Raw genomic sequence first — 15,123 nt, 5'->3', positions numbered from 1 at the left:
TATGTTTTAACCCTTTACTCATGACTAAACCAACACTGACAGCTATAAATAGCATCATTAACTGTGACCTAATGCCTTTTTAAACATTTTCTTTTAACCTAGTCTTTGTCATAGCAATGAGTTATAAAACTTCCTTTGGATAATGCTAAGTGTTATGAAATATAATGCAGCAAGGAGGTACCTTTGGTAGGCCCAGTCTAAGGTTCACCTCTAGGAAATTACCCCATGCAACAGATCTGTTTAAAAATGGGGCACATGTGGGGCATAAAGAGGAAATGCCAAGAACAGAGATAGAGAGCTATCTGGGATGTCTGGGGCCCTCTTATCACCTCACACCTGACACACATGGTGGCTGCAGTGGCAGGTCATGATGTAAGCACCTGCTAGGTCCCTGAGGGCTGGCCAGAAGAATCGCCTGTAAATTAACAGTAAGTCATTAAAACTTCTCTGGTTTTGATCATCTAAAATGCAGATGGCTTAGTTTGAAATTTTTTAATCTAATTTTTTATTGATTACTCTTTAATTTTTATATTACAAATATAAATTATTCATAAGCCGAAAATGCACACAACACTGATATTCCTAGTGGAAAAATAACTTTGTAACTACAGTTCTGAAACTGTCTCAATTCTAAGCTCCTTGCTGCCAATCAATTGTTCATACACAGTGATTAATAATGTAAGGTTTCCTGGGAACACAATTGTATTTGAGAACAACTGACTGTGTTTGTAGATGTGAATTTGCTGCTTAAAGCTGTCCCCATTTTTATACTTTCAATATATAATAATGGTGTTGCTCTCCAGCTCTCTTCTTAGATCCCAGAGACACATCTCAGGCAGCTAAGTAGAGGCAGCATGTTAAATCAGCAAGATGAGGTATGGCAGAGAGAAAACACAAAACTGGGAAACAAGTCATCTTCCATTGTGGAAAGGAAGAAGCTGTTCTCAGAGAAAAGGTGAAACTGTAGAAAAATGTGCACCTTAGTTCTTTTGAAAATTCTAAATACTAGCCATTATTATCTCCATGTCAGTCGTTGTCTGGACTTTTGCTCTGTTTTATTTTGACCACCAAATTTGTATTTACATTTAATTTGCCCACCATTGTATTTACACTTAAGCACCTAATATAACCAAGAAACGTCTTTTGGTGACATAATTTTTAGAGAAGGTATTATCAAGAATATCCATAAATAAAAGCCATGCCAAAAAAAAATTTGTAGGATGAAAAAAATTTAGTCAGTGGGTCCTAAGTTACAATCGGATAGAGAAGCCTCCCTGTATTTATCATGCAGTAGGTGAAAATGGCTAAAAATAGTTTACTTTAACTTCCAAATAACTACAAGATAGAATTTTTTTAGTGTTTTGCCTTTAGGAAGAGATAAATATTTTAGATAATGAATATTCTATTTACGTTGATTATTCTTTATATCATGGGCATAAATATGTTCAATTATGCTACGTAAAAACCTTTTAAAATTGCCTACCAGATGTTATTTCAAATAGTTCATAAACTCATTAAACTATCTGAAGAAGTTCTAGGCTCTCCAGATGACCTAGAAAATGAGAAGTCAATGACAAAGCAATATTTGCATTATTACAGCTATTCACCCACAAGGTCTTAAGGAACACCATCAGGAGACATGATAAAACTGACTGCAACCGAATGCCTCTAGCATTTTCTAGGACTCACTCTCAAACTTCAGCCTCAAAGGCTTATGTTTGGACAAACAGCCTAAGCTAATGAGACCCTGGGCCAACTTCCGGAGTTGGAAATCTGTGTAGTTTGGCTTGAAATTGACATTTTGTACAAAGAGACCCAGATTTTGATCTGCTCTAAACTCTGCAAATTGTGTACCCTATGCTTGTGGGCATGTGTAAACACAGCTCTGGAATCTCCAAAGACAGCAAGATAATGTTACCTCTTTTTTTAGTACTGTTGATTTGCTTACTATTGGTAATTTGGCAATTTCTTTTCATTCTTTCTTTCCCTCCATCATGGGATTGTATTTAGAAGACTGATGCATAACACTGGCAGCAATAAACATTTCTGCTTAATGCTTCATCCGCCACACATTCTTCTAGAGAACAGTCAGGAAAAGTACATGTTTACAGAACTGTTCTGTACTTGGAGTATAAAATGGCAGAAACTGCCAATCACAGCTCAGACAAGCGGGAAATCTCCACCCCTCCACCTCGATCTGCGCATTTGAGCAGCTGTGTTAAGAAATACCATCTCTGGTGTCATTGTTAGCAGTTGGTTCTACCTCCAGTTCGTATCAACAGAGCACAGGGCCCAGCACTTTGGCAGAGAAGAAAATAGAGTTGGGGACTGGGAATAATGTGCTTCCCTTTCAAGCATGGGGACTAGAATTCAGAAACCCTGAGACCTTGTAAAAGCCATGAAATTACAAAGCCAGTCTGTAATCCCAGAGACATAGAGATCTGTTGGGGGAAGGGCTGATACTAAATATGGTTTCCAAATTGTTTCTTGATCTTGTCAATAAAGACGGCAGAAGTCAATCGCTGGTCGAAGATAAAGAGCTGGGATTTTCAGGGTCCCGAGAGGAAGAGGAGGGAAAGAGATAGTAAAAGGGCTTTTTCAGCCAGGTATTGATTGTCTGGTGTTTTCCATCCTTGGCAACTCAGGTGGGCAGGAGAAAGGTCACAGCTGCAGGGTGGTCATTAATGGTTTGGCAGAACTAGCCATGAGGGGTTGGAGGAGCGATCACAATTCCCAGGGGTCAGACAACCAGCTGGCTGTTGGAAGAGCAATGCCAGTGTGGGACCAGCAGCAGCTTGTTCTCAGAGCTGAGCTGAGGGTGCAGCTGGCCCAAGAAGGTGATAGCCTGGCTTTTTAAAACTACATGTTACAGAGATCTCTGGACCAAGCTAGACCATCAGAATAGTCAAGTTCTGAGTGTGAGAGACCCAACCTGACAAAATAAATTAGAGACCTATCAAGGAAAACACCTGACATCAACTTCTGCTCACAAACACACACACACATGCACACACACACATGCACACACACACACACACACACACACACAAATTGTCTATCTCAAATTAGCTATTAAACTAATTTTGTCCTGTTGATTATAAATCTCAGTATAGAAATATTTTAATGTACTGAAGTATAAGCTACTAAGTATACTTGTAATAACTTTTTTCTCAATGCATTATTAATAACCAATTTTTTCTGCCTGAAAGGAAAATTGAATTTTAGAACACCAGAAAATTGACCAATCCTACATTCGATAGAGGGCTAATATCCAATATATACAAAGAAATCAAGAAATTAGACTCCAGACAACCAAATAACCCTATGAAAAAAATGGGGGGGGGGGGGGACAGAGCTAAACAAAGAAATCTCAACTGTGGAAACTCAAATGGCCAAGACGCACCTAAAGAAATGTTCACATCCTTAGTCATCAGGGAAATGCAAATCAAAACAACCCTGAGATTCCACCTTACACCAGTCAGAATGGCTAAGATCAAAAACTCAGGTGATAGCAGATGCTGGTGAGGATGTGGAGACAGAGGAACACTCCTCCATTGTTGGTGGGATTGCAAGATGGTGCAACCACTCTGGAAATCAATCGGGCGGTTCCTCAGAAAATTGGACATAATATTACCTGAGGACCTAGCTATACCATCCCTAGGCATACACCCAGAAGATGCTCCAACATATAACAAGGACACATGCTCCACTATGTTCACAGCAGCCTTATTTATAATAGCCAGAAACTGGAAAGAACCCAGATGTCCTTCAACAGAGAAATGGATACAGAAAATGTGGTACATTTACACAATGGAGTATTACTCAGCTATTAAAAGCAACGAATTCATAAAATTCTTAGGCAAATGGATGGGACTAGAGAATATCATCCTGAGTGAGGTAACCCAATCACAAAAGAACACACACGGTATTCACTCACTGATAATTGGATATTAGCCCAAAAGCTTGAAATACCCAAGATACAACTCACAGACCACATGAAGCTCATGAAAAAGGAAAACCAAAGTGTGGATGCTTTAGTCCTTCTTAGAAGAAATAACAAAATACTCATGGGAGCAAATATGGAGACAAAGTGTGGAACAGAAACTGAAGGAGGGGCCTTCTGGATACTATTCCACTTGGGTATCCATCCCATGTGCAGTCACCAAGGGCAAAGCTGATGTGGATGCCAGGAAGTTCATGCTGACAGGAGCCTGATATAGCTGTCTCCTTAGAGGTCTGCCAGAGCCTGACATATACAGAGGGGATGCTCACAGCTAACTATTGATCATGGGGTTCCCAATGGAGGAGTTAGAGAGAAAACTGAAGGAGTTGAAAGGGTTTGTGGCCCCATGGGGAGAGCAACAATACTAACCAACCAAAGTGCCCAGGGTCTAAACCACCAGCCTGGGAGCACATAGGGAGGGACCCATGGCTCCAGCTGTATATGTAGGGGAGGATGGCCTTATCAGGCAAAGGTGGGAGAGGAGGTCCTTGGTTCCTGTGAAGGCTGGATGGTCCAGTGTGGGGGAATTTGAGGGTGGGGAGGTGGGAGTGGGTGGGTTGTTGGGGTACATCCTCATAAAAGTAGGATGAGGGGGGATGGGATAGGGGGTTTCTGGGTGGGTGGGGAAATGGGGAAAGGGATAACATCTGAAATATAAATATAATATCCTCTTTTTAAAAATTAAAAAACATTTCTAAAATACTGAAATCATTGTACATTTCAAGATAACCCCTTTTCTTAAAGATATTTCAAAATCACTGAAAATAAACACTATTTATGTAGCATGTTTGTTGGTGATTTGATTCAGAACTGTGGTACCAGGACTGGTAAATCATAGTTCCTAACTGCTCGGAGATGAGATGTCCCCGCATGAAGAGGCGTGGAAAATAAATGAACAATGTGCAGATCTTTTTTTCTACATTTTAAAGATACTTAAAGTGATAGTTTTTGTTTTTTTGTTTGTTTGGTTTTTTTTGTTTTTGCCTTCAGAATTCAATACACAGGGCAGAAATTTTTAAATTCTGCTTAAGGAAGCAGACTGGTCTCCAGGGTAACATGATTTAAACTTTGACAATAAACCCAGAAATAAGCATTTAAATACAGTGAAATGCAATGTTGCACACACACACACACAAAGGCAAATGGGAGGAGTTTCATGAGAGTCTCAGGATTATCTTCCCCACATAAGGGTACATCCCCTCCTTCGGATGTTGTCATGCTCAGTTAAGATATAGATGTCTGTTCTGATCCCATGCTTATCGCATAAACTCCCAGCCAATCTGGCTCTCATCACTGCTTACCTGAAAGGATTAAACATATTTATCCTGTAAATATGAGTGTCAAGTTGGCTTCCCAGGTGTTTTTTATCTTAAATTGACAGAGTTGTCTCTATGAGGTTTTCTCTATGAGTTAGCATCTCAGTATCCAATCATTCTTATTAATTAAGACATGACTGAGGCTGGTTTCTAAGCACAGAAACTAAATGTCTGCTTCTGGACTGTGATAATGTCAGCTGTCAAATAAAGAAATGTGATCCTGAGGCATTCTGACAATGTGACATCCCTGGCCTTCAAAAAGCAAAACTCAGGTACATGCCCCATACTGAAATAGAGCCAGAGAGGTGTCTCAATAGGTATAAAAGTAACTTATTTGCCTGGAGTAATTGTTGTCTCAGAGGCTTCCTACTGAATAACTTCACTCTTTCTAGTTCTTTCTGAACTCAGGCTGGCTGGTTCAACTCAGCTGTTCTGGCTCAAACTCCTCTCCAAGCTGACTGATTAAATCTGGCTTCTCTAAGCTTCCAACTGAATTGCTCTGCTCAGCCTCAAACTAACTCTGCAATTTGTTTTAATCTTCTGGCTCCTTTTTTATTCTCTGGCTTCATCTGCCTCTGCTGACCTACACTGAGCAGCATGAAGCCACAAAGGAACTCAACTCCACTGCACTACACTTACTGCACTGACTCCCAACTGGCTGACTCAACTCTACTGCCCTGAACTCAACTGAGTGAACAGAACTAACTGACTGTCTCTCCTTACATTGCTCTTAAATAGACTTTCTTTCCTGTGTTGTTCTCATGAGAGTTTGGTATATCCTATCTCTATTTTGTTCTGTCAATTCTTTCTCTGATTCATCACTTTGTCTGCCCCTCAGTTAGACATCACTTTCAAATATGGCTGATTCCTTCTATAAACTAACCTTATGTACATTGTTTGAAAATAAATGTGTATACTAAGAGTGTACACACCAGTCAGAGCAGCCATATTTTTGGGCTAAATTCCTTTTCAAGGGCTACCACCAAGCTTGATAACCTGAGTTCAACTCCCAGGTTCCAAGTATTAAGAGAAAAGAACTTATTCATTCAAATTGTCCTCTAACCTCTCTGTGAGTACCATGGCATGCACATACACATATATACACATACACACAAATAAATAAATAAATAATAAATAAATAAAGCTTTAAAATAATGATTTATTATCAATATGAAAGCAACATAGCAAAAAAGCTCTGCCTGAAATTTATCATAATGAATGAGAGAATAGAACCTCACTCTTAAGCTCACATTTAACTCTGTCTGGTAGCTAAGGGAGAAAGAACTTTCTAGAAAAAAGAATATATTCCAACGATCTAGAAAATGTAAGATAGTGTGGGAAGAAGAACGGGGTTTAGAGTGTATAAAATATAGCCAGGGGACATTTGATAGCTAACATTGGACTTATGGAATATGACAAAGTTAGGAAAGATTTTATACACTTCTCTAATGAATTACAAATTGAACTGAGAACTGCTATGTGCAAGGACATAAGGGAGATCCTTTGGGATGCACCATTAAATCTGATCTGACTTTAGAGTATGACAGATAGAAACCAGAACCTTTAATCAGAGGAGTGCTAGTGGTATTTTTAAAAGTCTTTCAAGGCCTACAATAGTGTGCCAAGAAATGTTTATGGATACAGACATGACCCTTTTGTGAGATCTTCTTACAAGGCTTTGTTCTTGTGTCTTGGAACTAGATTTGAGGAAGCTCTGGCCACTCCTTAACTTGATGATGTCTCTTCCTATATCATTTATACCAATAAGCTATAAATGAATGCTTCCTTGCCTTCTGAGACTCTATAAATTTAGTGTATGTGTTATGCTGAATGTACCTATGTAAGCAGCGACTACTGGTCTAACGTGAGGTCTCTGGCTTCTGTGATACTATCAATATTGGGTCCTCAAGTGGACTCTTCCCACTTATCCTGGTTTTTTTTCTGTGTCATGGAGATCCTGTAGCTTTGGCTCAGTAGTTTGAACCATTTCACCTTCCCCAACCATTCATAGATGGTGTAGATTTTGGGGTGGGCCAACTAAAAGCCTGAGAGGTAGCTGAGCTGGTTAGCCCAATGGCTTTCCCTTATCAGCACCACCAGTGCAAGCTTTCCCACACTGCTCTGGCTAGGCCACCCAATGTCACCATGTGCAAAAGGCTGGGTCAGCTCTCATGCCCTTAGGCCCAGCTCACCAGCACCCATGCTTCCAGAGCCAATCTCACTGTACTGCAGCCAGTGGGGACCTGGGCCAGCTCTCCCACTCTCACAACCTGGGGCTGATTCACTTGTGCCTTTACCATCAAGGCCAGCTCCAGTCTACTGCCTAAGCAAGACACAAGGCCTACTCTCCCAAGTGCTGCAGCCAGTGAGCTAGCTCTTCCACTCTCATTACTTTGGGGTCAGCTCTCCAGACTGCAGGTGATGAGGAGTGAGAGGAGGAGTACATCCACCCCTGCACCCATGCCACCTCAATTAAGGTGAGTGGTGGGGACAGCTCTACCTTACTCTTTCCCTCAGGGTTGACTCACTCCCACCCCCTCCACCAGGCTAGCTCTACCATGCTGCCCAAAAGAGGTGCAGGACCTGCTCTTTTGAGTGCTGCCCTAGCTGGCAAGGGCAGAACTCCCACTATTGTGACCCTGTAGCCAGTTTTCCCAGCTGCCTAAACAACATTTTTTAAATCTTAGAACAGTCAAGTATAAGAAGAAAGAATTTCCACTCAAGTCCTATTACATTTAGACTATCTGTGAGATTTTTCAGAGAGCAATTCAGTATATAATAAGATACATGAGCTGAGGACCAAGGAGAAAGACAATGAAGATTGCATAAGAGTCACTGGTGTCTATCTAGATTACACATGGAATACTTATAAAGTGAGGACATAAACTATTAACCTCTAAGACATAAATGGAAAACAAAAGAAACTCTACTCATAACTATGAGTTTCTTCAAATGGGGTTGTATCAGATTCTACAGGAAGTCAAGTCCAAAACCGTTTGTACACAACCACTGCACTTGGCATACTGGGGTCACTAAGGATGTTGAGAGAACAGCCTAGCCAGAGTGTATGCATTGAGGAAACAAAGAAAACACAAGATTGATGAAGATAGAAGATACAAGAAGAGATCCACGGAAAATAACTAAATGATTTTCTGAGTATAGAAGCCTCAGAAGGAAACATCTTTCCCTTCCTCTTGTTTACTTGTTTACAAGAGTTTTAAGTTTGGAGAAATAAAATAAGTGCAATGAAGAACGTCTGAAGATAGAGGAGAGTCAGAAGGATGACCAAACACAGGTGCATTCTTATTAATTATCCTAGATCAGTTTTTATTAATTTATTTATTTATTCACTTTACATCTGAATATCAGCACCCCTTCTTCTCCCAGTTCCCCCTCACATAGATCTTCTCCCCATTCTCCCATTCCCTTCTCCTGTGAGAATGGAGAGCCCCCCCCCCCATAACACACACACACACACACACACACACACACACTGGCACATCAAATCACTTCAGGACTAGGCACATCCACTCCCATAAAGGCCAGACAAGGCAGCCCAATTAGGAGAATGGGATCCACAGACAGGCCACAGATTTGAGGACAGCCTCTGTTCCAGTTATTGGGGGAATCTGTATGAATACCAAGATGCACTTCTGCTACACATCTGCAGGGGGCAGGGAGCTAGGTCCAGCACGTGCTCTCTGTTTGGTTGGTGGTTCAGTCTCTGGGAACCCCAAGGGTCCAAATTAGTTGACTCTGTTGGTTTTCCTGTGGAGTCCCTGTCCTTTTTGGGTCACTCAATCCTTCCCCCCAACTCTACCACAAGACTTCCCTAATGTTTGGCTGAGGGGTCTCTGTATCTGTTTCCATTGCCTCCTGGTTGAAACCTCTCAAAGGATAGTCATGCTAAGATCTTGTCTGCAAGCATAACAGAGTATCACTAATAATTTCAGGGATTCTTGCCTATAGGATGGGTCTCAAGTTAGGCCAGTCATTGGTTGGCTATTACCTCCATCTCTGCTCTATCTTTGTCCCTGTACATTTTATAAGGACACATTTTGAGTTGAAGGTTTTGTTAGTGAGTTGCTGTCCTTATTCCTCCACTGGAAGTCCTGCCTGGCTACAAGAGGCGTCACTTCAGAATCCATATCCCCACTGCTAGGAATCTCAGCTAGAGTCAAAGCCATAGATACACTGTCCTACCCACCCCCAACCATCTCCCAGAGATGGCTCCTCACTGATTTCTGTTCTCTTCTGCTCTATGTATATCAGATCCCCTCCCTACTTTGCTCTCTTCCTCTTTCTCTCTTCTATCGAATTCCCTCCCTCCCTCCAACTCTGATATATTTTCTGAGAGTCAACCATCATCTCTTGTACTCTCCTTGATATTTGTCTTTTGGGGGGGTTGTGGATTGTACTGTGGTTATCATGTACTTCATGAGTAATATCCACTTATAAGTGAGTACATATCATGCATGTGCTTTGGGTTACCTCACTCAAGATGACATTTTCTAGTTCCATCCATTTGTCTGCAAAATTCATGATGTCCTTGTTTTTAATAGCTGAAGAGTATTCCATTGTGTAGAATTATCCTGTATATTAACTGATCTATAACTGCAACTTAATAAATGTCTTTGAGGTCCTGTTGTGGTATATCCATATTCATGGATGAGATGCTGGGCAGGAAATATGTATACAGCAAAAATAATGTAAATCAGCATACTCCAAACTCATGCAGAAACATGTCTACCAATGAAATGACTACTCAATCCATTAGCTTTCTCATTTGCTCTTGCCCTCCCCAAATTCATTTAGTCTCAAACCTTCAATCCATAGCTACCCTTCAATTGTGTCCTCCTTAACAGATAAAGACAAAAATGAACACAGGTCTTTAAAATGTGTGATACATATATTGTGTAAGTAGATTTTTTATATAAAATAAGAGTCAAGTCATTTTTTTAATGAAATGGGAGTCTTGAAGCTGGACCAACGGCTCAGCTATCAGGAGCCCAGAATGTTCTTGCTGAGGACTTGAGTTCAGTTCTCAACATCCCTGTTGGACAGCTGATAACTGCCCATAACTCCTGCTGCAAGAGATCTGATACTCAATGTAGGCCTCCATAGGTACCTGCACTCACAGACACATACTCTTACACACACACACACACACACACACACAAATTAAAAGTAAAACAAAATCTTTAAAAATAGATAATAAAAGAAAGTTCTTCATCTTATCTGTTTCATATGATATTTCATACTGATATCCATCACAGACACTAATTAAAGCTTCTAAAATCTTAAGAATATTTTCATTATTCCACATCATAAATCCATTAAGCACACCTGCATATACAAGGCTTCCAGATTAAGATGTATTTTATATCTTTTTATGCTCTTTACTACTTTAATGTGGAATAAATGTATAATTAAGTTTAGTTTTATTTATTCTCTTTTACAAAATTACCCCTATAAGTAATGGCACAAATCAAATCTGTCACATATCAGACATTGGAGAGAAAAATGAAATCAAAACTATAAAATGTGTTCACCCTTCAATTATGGCAGAATATGGGAAAACAGAAGGTTGAGATGGTAAAATTAGAATGACTTCTAGTTAAATGGGGAAAAAAAAGCTTTAAGGATGAAGCCCCATGCAGTGTCCAACACGGCATGTGCCCTTACAGCAGGCACCCTGTGCCCTACAGCACTCTCTTACCCTTTCGTAGGGAAGAAAAATGAAATGTCAGCAGCCACATTCCAAGAATTACATCATATCCTTGTGCTCAAAGTAATAAATTCCATTAATATGCATAATTGTCTATATAACAGGCACCGTAATAACCACTTTGTAATAGCTTGTCTCATAAACCCCTAAATCAACCTAATTAATTAAAATCAAAGTCCTAGTTCTTTAGACTAGATAAGTGAGACTCACAAGAAAGTAAATAAATGCTCTAATACATCACCACAGTGAGCAAAGAAGTCAGCACTGAGCCCAGCAGTGACAATGTCATCTGTACCACAGACCTCAGGACTATAAGGTAGCAAGCCTGGTAAAGATGAGTGATGGTTATAGAACTTGGAAGAGAAGCTAAATTACTTCCACAGTGATCATCCATTCAGTCAACTGTATAGTCATGTGTACACTGCTTTACCATGTGCAAATCATCTCACAGACCTCACATCACATGCTACTGGCTCACATCAACCATGTAGACTCCATTCTCCTAATGACATCTATAACTTCTGCCCCTTATTTGAAATTGCACTTGTGAAGAACTTGCAGAACTCCTTTGATCCATAAGCCTCTGTTAGTTCCACTTTAACACGTAAGACATCCATGTATGTATTATTTACTTTTTACTGCTATGGTAAGACACCACAGCCAACAATTTCTTTCTTATAAAAGAAGTTGTTCAATTTAGGCTTACAGTTTCTGAGGGTTAGAGTCAATGGTGGCAAAGGAGAACAAGCACCGTAAGAGGAACATCTAAAAGCTCACATATCAAAAGCAACCAACAGGAGGTAAAGAGCCACTAGGAAAGAAAGACATGAGTCTTTTGAAACCCCAAAGCCAGCCCCAGTGACACACCTCTTTTAACAAGGCCACACCTCCTAATTCTTTCCAAACCATTCCATCAGCTGGGGATCAAGCATTTGAATATATAAGCCTATGGAGGACATTTTCATTCGAACCACTGCAATGTATAATGAAAATACAAAATGTCTGGCCTCCATTGGAAGAAAGCTTATGAGTCACTCCTATGGAAATTTTGAAAGTTTTAAACCAATTTATTATCTGACCTCAGGAAATATAGTATGTACTGATTATTTTGTCCATAATAATTCACTTCTGACTGAAAATCCTTGGAAGGAATCCCGAGCTTCCAACTTCAGGAAGCCTTGAAAGATGAGTAATGTCTACTGGACAATGCTCTGGTACAAAGAGAAAAGGCCAAAGGACAACCTTGTTCTCTGAAGTATGGGAACATGGAAGAACTTGGGGGAAAAAGAAAGCTCTTGATATCAGACAAATTACTTCCAGTGCTGATAGGTAGTTATACAACATGCCTACAGGCAAAGAGACAATTAAATCAAGTGTTGTATTCTTTATCTGTGCTCTAAATTAAGCCCAGATTTAAAATGACCTGTGCTAACTTTCTCCCTCAGCATTTCATTGGTAACCAAGAATATTTTAAAGCAGACTTTAGGAATGTGCAGATGTAAAGTTACAATATAACAATGAAGTTAAGGAAATGGGTAGAAAGAGAAAGCTTTGAAAGAAGATCAGCCAAAAGAGTTTTCAGTGAGCTATAAATAAGAAGTCCCCAAACATGGTAGAAAAAAATTGACCCCCAAAAGTTATCCTTGACCCTCCACATGTGTGCCATGTGGCATGTGTGTGTAAGTGGCACCTGCACTTACACAGACACAGACATACAAGCAAACACACACAGAAAGACACACATGACGCTTATATACACTATAATTATGTGTATGAAGAGAGTTTTTAATAGTAAAAGAAAGGTAAAAGTAGAACAAATCTAGGTTGTTTTCCTTGTAACTGCTGGAAGACGAAAATTCTCATTCATCTATGGAAAGGTCAGAGATTTTATTTTTTGGTTTTATAACTTAAACTTCTGGAAAATGAGAGAAGCACACATATAAAAAGAGCACAATTAAATATTTAGGTGACACATGGATGCCATTAAAAGTGTGACAGAGACTGTTTTTAGTGGGCATGGCATCAGCAACCTCACCATGTACATTTGGGAAGCGCCTACTGAGCGTCTATCCATAAGAAAATTCCTCCTAAGGATGGATTTCCCACTTCAAAGTTGTCTGTGGTTCAAGTTCATTTAGATCAGTGGTTCTCAACCTTTTAAATGTCGTGGTGACCCCCAACTATAAAATTATTTTTGTTGCCAATTTGTAATGGTAATTTTGCTACTGTTATGAATTGCAATGTAAATATCTGATATGTGGATGGTCTTAGGCAACCCCTGTGAAAAGAGGTCCCCTTATTTAACCCCTAAAGGGTCATGACCCACAGGTTGAGAAATATTGATTCAAATGGTGTACCTAAAATTCATGAAGGGAAAACTCTACAGAGTGATAAGACTGAAGTATGAACAAACATGAAGCCATATATTTTGTGGGTAAAGAGGAGCTTGTAATGTATGGAATCACCTAAACACTTTCATGAAAAACTGGCCAAAGAATGCAGGCATTTTTGTATAGTTCTGTTGGTTAGAGAATGCATGCAGCTCTGAGTAAGAGACACTGCATCTTAACCTCAGCCTCCCAGAAACATAGCATATTATCTGGGTATGTCTTATATACATAATTAAAGATACTCACTGGGGAACATAGGCATGATCTGGTAACTCCCTAAAGCAACTAAGAACCTAGATTACTCAAACTTTCCATTCCTCTCTATTATGTTCCTCTGCATTCATGTTTATACGTGCTGTGTGACTTCCTGGGAAAATGTGAGCATCTCTTTGTCACAGATAGGATTTCCATAGACCAAAGTAACTCTTCCTTACACATACACACACACACACACACACACACACACATTCATGCACACACACATGCATGCACACATGCACACACTGCAATATATATATATATATATATATATATATATATATATATATATTAACTTGATTCCAACATAAGAATTATTTTTCTCAATGTCTTCATAATTAGGCATATGTAAACTGATCTGAGTAAAGACATTTATACTGGGACTAACCATACTTACTTTTCACTTATTGATAACAGACAAAAAAAGGGGGATTTCTTTGCATTTCTTTTCTTTGATGCTTTCACAAGGCCTTCCCAAGGGACATTCAATGTGGAGGAAGCACATCAAAGTTGGCAATTAGTGTTTTGATCAGGACAGTGTGCCACATTTCATTATTCAATTTGTATCGGGGATATTGACCTTTGAAGAGAATTTTCCTTTCTGCTTAAAGACCAAAGGATTTTCTTTCATGTCTAATAACCTTCTTACTCTTACCAATTTGGGATTTTGTTGGTGATTTTTTTTTTTATAAAGGCCACTTTATAAGCCATTCAAAAAAGGAGTCAGTGATAGTTGAATAGACAATAGTCAAAGTGCTTGGAAGACTGTGACTGTCTTTCCATTATGCATCTCCAGGCGTGCAGATTGGTGTATGACATTCAATATCTTGTTCCTGAAACAAAGCACTGTCTTTGTCTCTCTGTCTCTGTCTCTCTCTGTCTCTCTCCCTCTCCCCCCTCTGTGTGTGTGTTTTTTACACGTGTACACACACATGAGCACACAGGTTAAGTCCACATGTATGTACATGCATATGGATGCCAGAGGACAGCCTTGGGTGTTCTTTCACAGGTGCCACCCATCTACTTTTTTAGGTAATGTCCCTCTTTGATCTCATGCAGTGGTTCTCAACCTTCTTAATGCTGTGTACTTTTAATACCATTCCTCAAGTTGTGATGACCTCTAACCATGAAATTCATTTTTACTTCATAACTGTAATTTGCTATTATGAGTAATAAGGTAAATATCTGACATACAAGATATATTAAATTCGACCCCCAAGGGGTCATGATGCACAGGTTGAAAATCATGGGTCTAGAGCTTACCAAACATGATGAGGCTTGCTGGCTAGTGAATCCATGGGATCTGCTTGTCTCTGTCTCTGCAAAGTCATGACTGCAAGCTATTCAGTATCACTCCTGTTTTTCTTCATGTGGGTTTTGGGAAGCAAAGTCAGGTTTTCCTGCTTTTGCCATCAGCACTCTCCCAAC

The sequence above is a fragment of the Arvicanthis niloticus genome, chromosome 4 (genome assembly GCF_011762505.2).
Source record: "Arvicanthis niloticus isolate mArvNil1 chromosome 4, mArvNil1.pat.X, whole genome shotgun sequence".
In the NCBI taxonomy this organism is placed as follows: Eukaryota; Metazoa; Chordata; class Mammalia; order Rodentia; family Muridae; genus Arvicanthis; species Arvicanthis niloticus.
This window is presented reverse-complemented; position numbering follows the sequence as displayed.